The sequence below is a fragment of the Salvelinus sp. IW2-2015 genome, unplaced genomic scaffold (genome assembly GCF_002910315.2).
Source record: "Salvelinus sp. IW2-2015 unplaced genomic scaffold, ASM291031v2 Un_scaffold6912, whole genome shotgun sequence".
NCBI classification, from domain to species: Eukaryota; Metazoa; Chordata; class Actinopteri; order Salmoniformes; family Salmonidae; genus Salvelinus; species Salvelinus sp. IW2-2015.
The window spans coordinates 1-6,594 of record NW_019948173.1 but is presented as its reverse complement, the minus strand read 5'-3'; the positions used below and the strand labels follow the sequence as shown (position 1 = coordinate 6,594).

General features: G+C 49.9%; 1 pseudogene; it reads right to left on the bottom strand.

Annotated features, from left to right (window-relative positions):
* The window catches only part of LOC112079100 (neuronal acetylcholine receptor subunit beta-2-like), a 15,920-nt pseudogene extending 9,350 nt beyond the window's left edge, over positions 1-6,570 (bottom strand).
* Between the last annotated feature and the right edge of the window lie 24 nt (positions 6,571-6,594).

Below are 6,594 nucleotides of genomic sequence, written 5' to 3'. Positions count from 1 at the left end.
TAAAATTACACTATGGTGGACTGGAAATATGATTATATTGCTAAAGTGGGCAAATATTTTGTAGGACACAACTTTGACATCATTATCATGTCATCAAATATACTTCAAACAGATGGCAATGAAGTCATTAGCTAGCAAAGTCATTGGCTAGCAATGCTAACGTTAGCTAGTTAAAATCCGGTGGCCTCCCCTCAATCTTAGCTAGCTAGCTAACGTTATACTGCATTTAAAGTCAATCTGGCAACATAAAAATGATGACGAAAGGTTTTCCTAATAATTATTTGCCTCCTTTTGAATGTCATTATATTTCCAAGCCACTGTAATGCACTTTGCATGAAATCTTAATCAGCGCTTATTGACAATGCATTGAGTAGAGTGCTAGGCATCAGTCCTAAAACGAATGTTCAAAACAGTACCGTCTCGAAACAGGCCAATCTGCTGTGAATAAGTGTAGATATATGGCCTTCTAGACCGAGTGTAAGTAACATTCTATGATGTGTATGGCAGAACAGGGTCAAGACATCAGATATATAATGTGATATATAGTTGCAGTGAATGGTGAATAAATGGTGTATTTCTACGTTACTCACGCTCTGGTCGTCGTCTTCAGTCTTCATGTGGTTGGCGATGAAGCGGACCCCGTCGACAGCCTCCTCCAACCCAGGGCAGGCTTGTCCTAGCACGGCCTGGGTCAGGGCTGGGCCCCCTCCTACTGTTTCCCCTGGGCCGGTTCCCCTGCCCCCCCTCCCTGCTTTCCCTCAGCCCGTTCAGCCCCTCCATCGACCTCCTCCCCCTCCTCCCCCGCGCCCCCTCCCAGCTCCCCTACAAACTGTTTCACCGACGCCCGGTTCACGTAACACGTACAGGGGTCGTTGTTATCCGTGCCACCCCCTCCGCCCCCCAGCCCCAGGCCCACCATCAGCCCCCCGGCGGAGCCCCCATCCCTGCCCCCCTCCCTCTGCTCCTGGCCCCTCCGTCGCTGGCGCAGCTTCTGACGCTCGCAGCTGTTCCGGGGCTGGCGCATGAAGAGCAGCGCAGGCAATTTGTTGAGGAAAACCAGCTTGACCCAGGGAGGCATGGTGTGTGTGGTGGGTGAGCGGTGGTGCACGTTGAGAACACACACACTGGTGACAATAGAGAAGGTCACCAGGACCATGGTGAACATCAGGTACTTCCCGACCAGAGGAACGTCCAGGGAGGTGGGGGGGACYATCTTAGAGATCAGCAGGAGGAACACAGTGAGGGCCAGCAGGACAGAGATACACAGGGTCATCTTCTCTCCACAGTCAGAGGGCAGATAGAACACTAAGATAGCCAGAGAGGTGATGAGGACACAGGGGATGATGAGGTTGATGGTGTAGAACAGAGGTTTCCTGCGGATGATGAAGTCATAGGTGATGTCTACGTAGGTGGGGTCGGCAGGGTTCTCGTTGCGGCGCCCCGGCAGGGCGATGATGTCCCACTCTCCGCTGGGTGTGAAGTCGTCCATGCTGGCCACGTCGGACCTCAGGATCAGGTCGATCTCTGTGCGGTCYTAGGTCCAGGAGCGGAACCTCATGGTGCAGTTCTGCTGGTCGAAGGGGAAGTGTTTGACCTCGATCTTACAGGCTGACTTGTAGATGGCTGGAGGCAGCCAGAAGATACTGCCGTCATGGGAGACCACCGCGTTGGAGTAGAAGGAGACCTCGTACATTCCGTCAGCACTAAGGAGGCAGGGATGGAAAGAGAGAGAACGTTAGACTATTGGAAGGATTTTAGATATTAAAATACAGTATATAAAATGCCTGCCCTTTTAAATCTATCACATCTTTGAAAACAAATTAGTAATACATACAGATTAAAATGAGCAGAAAAGAGCGAGACACAGTTTCTCCTATAAATGGGGGTAAATGTAACTTCAGCTCTATGTGTGTCTCATTAGATTTCCTCCAGTCTCACTACAGATCCTTTATCACACAACCTCAGCCACATCTCACACAGACAGGACTGGGTGACAGGAGCAGGACAGGTAAGACTCTACTGTTACAGACAGCCAGGTTAGATGACCACAGAAGATATCTCTCACACACACACACACACACACACACACACACACACACACACACACACACACACACACACACACACACACACACACACACACACCACACACACCACACACACACAACCACACACACACACACACACACACACACACACACACACACCACACACACACACAACACACCACACACATTCTGACTACAGAAAGATGGAGGTCAGACAGATGAGGGTGTGATGCGTATCAGGACTGCAAAGTAACACACGCTCCTTATATAAACATGCTGGTCACTGCTCAGGTGAACATCATCCTTCCTTAACCTGGACACAGCTAGGACAACTCAAGAGAACTCAGGTAGAGAACAGGTCAAATCCTCAGGTAGAGAACGGGTCAAATCCCTCAGTAGAGAACGGGTCAAATCCCTCAGGTAGAGAACGGGTCAAACCCCTCAGGTAGAGAACGGGTCAAATGCCTCGGTAGAGAACGGGTCAAATGCCTCGGGTAGAGAACGGGTCAATCCTCAGGTAGAAACGGTCAAATCCCTCAGGTAGAGAACGGGTCAAATCCTCAGGTAGGAGGGTCAATCCTCAGGTAGAGACGCAGGTCAAATGCCTCAGGTAGAGAACAGGTCAAATGCCTCAGGTAGAGAGCAGGTCAAATCCTCAGGTAGAGAACAGGTCAAATCCTCAGGTAGGGAACGAGGTCAAATCCTCAGGTAGAAAGCAGGTCAAATCCTCAGGTAGAGAACGAGAGGTCAAATGCCTCAGGTAGGAACGAGGTCAAATGCCTCAGGTAGGACGGTCAATGCCTCAGGTAGGGACAGGTCAAATGCCTCAGGTAGAGACGGGTCAAATGCCTCAGGAGAGAGGTCAACTCGAGGTAGACGGTCAAATGCCTCAGGTAGGAACGGGTCAAATGCCTCAGGTAGGAGGGTCAAATGCCTCAGGTAGGGACGAGGTCAAATCCTCAGGTAGGAACGGGTCAAATCCTCAGGTAGAACGGTCAAATGCCTCGGTAGGAAGGGTCAAATGCCTCAGGTAGAAAACGGGTCAAATCCTCAGGTAGGGAGGGTCAAATGCCTCAGGTAGGGAGCAGGTCAAAATGCCTCAGGTAGGGAGCAGGTCAAATGCCTCAGGTAGGGAGCAGGTCAAATGCCTCAGTAGGGAGCAGGTCAAATGCCTCAGGTAGGGAGCAGGTCAAATGCCTCAGGTAGGGAGCAGGTCAAATGCCTCAGGTAGGGAACAGGTCAAATGCCTCAGGTAGGAGCAGGTCAAATGCTCAGGTAGGGACAGGTCAAATGCCTCAGTAGGGAGCAGTCAAATGCCTCAGGTAGGAGCAGGTCAAATGCCTCAGGTAGGGAAGCAGGTCAAATGCCTCAGGTAGGGAGGCAGGTCAAATGCCTCAGGTAGGGAGCAGGTCAAATGCCTCAGGTAGGAACAGGTCAAATGCCTCAGGAGGAAGCAGGTCAAATGCCTCAGGTAGGGAGCAGGTCAAATCCTCAGGTAGGGAACAGGTCAAATGCCTCAGGTAGGGCAGGTCAAATGCCTCAGGTAGGGAAGGGGCAAATGCCTCAGGTAGGAGCAGGTCAAATGCCTCAGGTAGGAACAGGTCAAATGCCTCAGGTAGGGACAGGTCAAATGCCTCAGGTAGGGAACAGGTCAAATGCCTCAGGTAGGGAGCAGGTCAAATGCCTCAGGTAGGAACAGGTCAAATGCCTCAGGTAGGGAGCAGGTCAAATGCCTCAGGTAGGAGCAGGTCAAAATGCCTCAGGTAGGAACAGGTCAAATGCCTCAGGTAGGGAACAGGTCAAATGCCTCAGGTAGGGAACAGGTCAAATGCCTCAGGTAGGGAGCAGGTCAAATGCCTCAGGTAGGGAAGGGCAAATGCCTCATGGCAGTCAAATGCTCAGGTAGGAACAGTCAAATGCCTCAGGTAGGGAACAGGTCAAATGCCTCAGGTAGGAGCAGTCAAATGCCTCAGTAGGGAACAGTCAAATGCCCAGGTAGGGAGCAGTCAAATGCCTCAGGTAGGGACAGGTCAATCAGGACAGGTCAAATGCCTCAGGTAAGGGTCAAATGCTCAGTAGGGAGCAGGTCAAATGCCTCAGGTAGGGACAGGTCAATGCCTCAGGTAGGGAGCAGGTCAAATGCCTCAGAGGGAGAGGTCAAATGCTCAGTAGGGCAGGTCAAATGCCTCAGGTAGGACGGGTCAAAGCTCGGTCAGAGGTCAATCCTCAGGTAGGGAAGGGGTCAAACCTCAGTAGCGAAGGGAAACCTCAGGAGGAAGGGTCAAATGCTCAGGTAGGAAGGGGTCAAGCTCAGTAGGGAAGGGTCAACTCAGGTAGAAGGGTCAAATGCCTAGGTAGGGAAGGGTCAAAGAACGTTGGGAAGGTCAAAGAACTCAGGTGGAACGGTCAAAAATAGTGGAGAACAGGTAGAATCAGTAAAGTCGTGAGAACAGGCAAGAACTCAGGGAGAGGTCAACCAAGTAGAAGTCAAATACTCAGGTAGGGAACAGGTCAAATAACTCAAGTAGAGAACAACGAAGGAGAGCAATGGAAGAAGATCAAGATATTGATTACCCTTCGTAAGAAATTAAATCCATGGAACCCATTAGTTTGTGACTAATGTGTTGTTAGTGGTTATGGGGGTGGGGGCTGGGTAAGTAGATCTGTTTTGCCCCGCGGTTGGTTAATCAGTGTAAAACGGCATTAGGGAAAGAGGAGATCGAGGCCAGACAGTTCACTTTCACTGATAAGATTAAGCTTACACAGGGTTAAGACACTCCGATAAGATAAGTTACACCGGGCTAAGAGACTACGATAAGATAGGGACTAGAAGACTGAGTTGAAACAATGCTGTACTTGTGTTGTTGTGTGGTGGTGTGTGTGTGTGTGTGTGTGTGTGTGTGTGTGTGTGTGTGTGTGTGTGTGTGTGTGTGTTGTGTGTGTGGTGTGTGTGTGTTGTGTGTGTGTGTGTGTGTGTGTGTGTGGTGTGTGTGTGTGGAAGTTGGTCTCTTTTGACTCCTACGTAGAGCAGATAGTTGCTGAAGCACTAGCCCAGAGTATCATGCCTCAACAGCCTTGATTATCACAGCAAACTTGTGGCGCTGATATTTGGGAGTCTCGGCCAGGTACTTAGGCTGACAGTATGTGGCCTTCAGATTGCCGGCCTGCAGAGGACAAAGGCAAAGCTGCTACCAAGGTACTGCTCTGTGTCAGCGGTCATGGACAGCTTAGCTGTTTGGAGAACAAGGTGCTTTCTGTATCTATAAGTGCCCAGATATCCGTGTCTTTAAAATGTTTGGATCCTTCTCCACTGTAATGTGATTTGTGGATTCAAATAGTATTGACATTGTGTGTGTAACTCACTTGTTATACAGCACAACGTCAGGCAGCCAGATGTGTGTGTGTGTGTGTGTTGTGTGTGTGTGTGTGTGTGTGTGTGTGTGTGTGTTGTGTGTGTGTGTTGTGTGTGTGTGTGTGTGTGTGTGTGTGTGTGTGTGTGTGTGTGTGTGTGTGTGTGTGTGTGTGTGTGTGTGTGTGTGTAACTCACTTGTTATACAGCACAACGTCGGGCAGCCGATCTGTGTGTGTGTGTGTGTGTGTGTAACTCACTTGTTTATCAGCACAACGTCAGGCAGCCAGGTGTGTGTGTTGTGTGTGTGTGTGTAACTCACTTGTTATACAGCACAACGTTGGGCAGCCAGATGTGTGTTGTGTGTGTGTAACTCACTTGTTATACAGCACAACGTCAGGCAGCCAGATTGTGTGTGTGTGTGTGTGTGTGTAACTCACTTGTTATACAGCACAACGTCGGCAGCCAGATGTGTGATGTGTGTGTGTGTGTGTGTAACTCACTTGTTATCAGCACAACGTCGGGCAGCCGATTTGTGTGTGTGTGTGTGTGTAACTCACTTGTTTATACAGCACAACGTCAGGCAGCCAAGTGTGTTGTGTGTGTGTGTGTAACTCACTTTTTACAGCACAACGTTGGCAGCCAGATGTGTGTGTGTGTGTGTGTGTGTGTGTGTGTGTAACTCACTTGTTTATACAGCACAACGTCAGGCAGCCAGATGTGTGTGTGTGTGAACTCACTTGTTAACAGCACAACGTCGGGCAGCCAGATGTGTGTGTGTGTGTGTGTGTAACTCACTTGTTTATACAGCACAACGTCGGGCAGCGCAGATGTGTGTGGTGTGTGTGTGTAACTCACTTGTTATACAGCACAACGTCGGGCAGCCAGATGTGTGTGTGTGTGTGTGTAACTCACTTGTTATACAGCACAACGTCAGCAGCCGAGTGTGTGTGTAACTCACTTGTTATACAGCACAACGTCGGGCAGCCAGATGTGTGTGTGTGTGTGTTAACTCACTTGTTATAACAGCACAACGTCGGGCAGCCAGATGTGTGTGTGTGTGTGTGTAACTCACTTGTTATACAGCACAACGTCGGGCAGCCAGATGTGTGTGTGGTGTGTGTGTGTAACTCACTTGTTATACAGCACAACATCGAGCAGCCAGATGTGTTTGTGTGTGTGTGTGTAACTCACTTG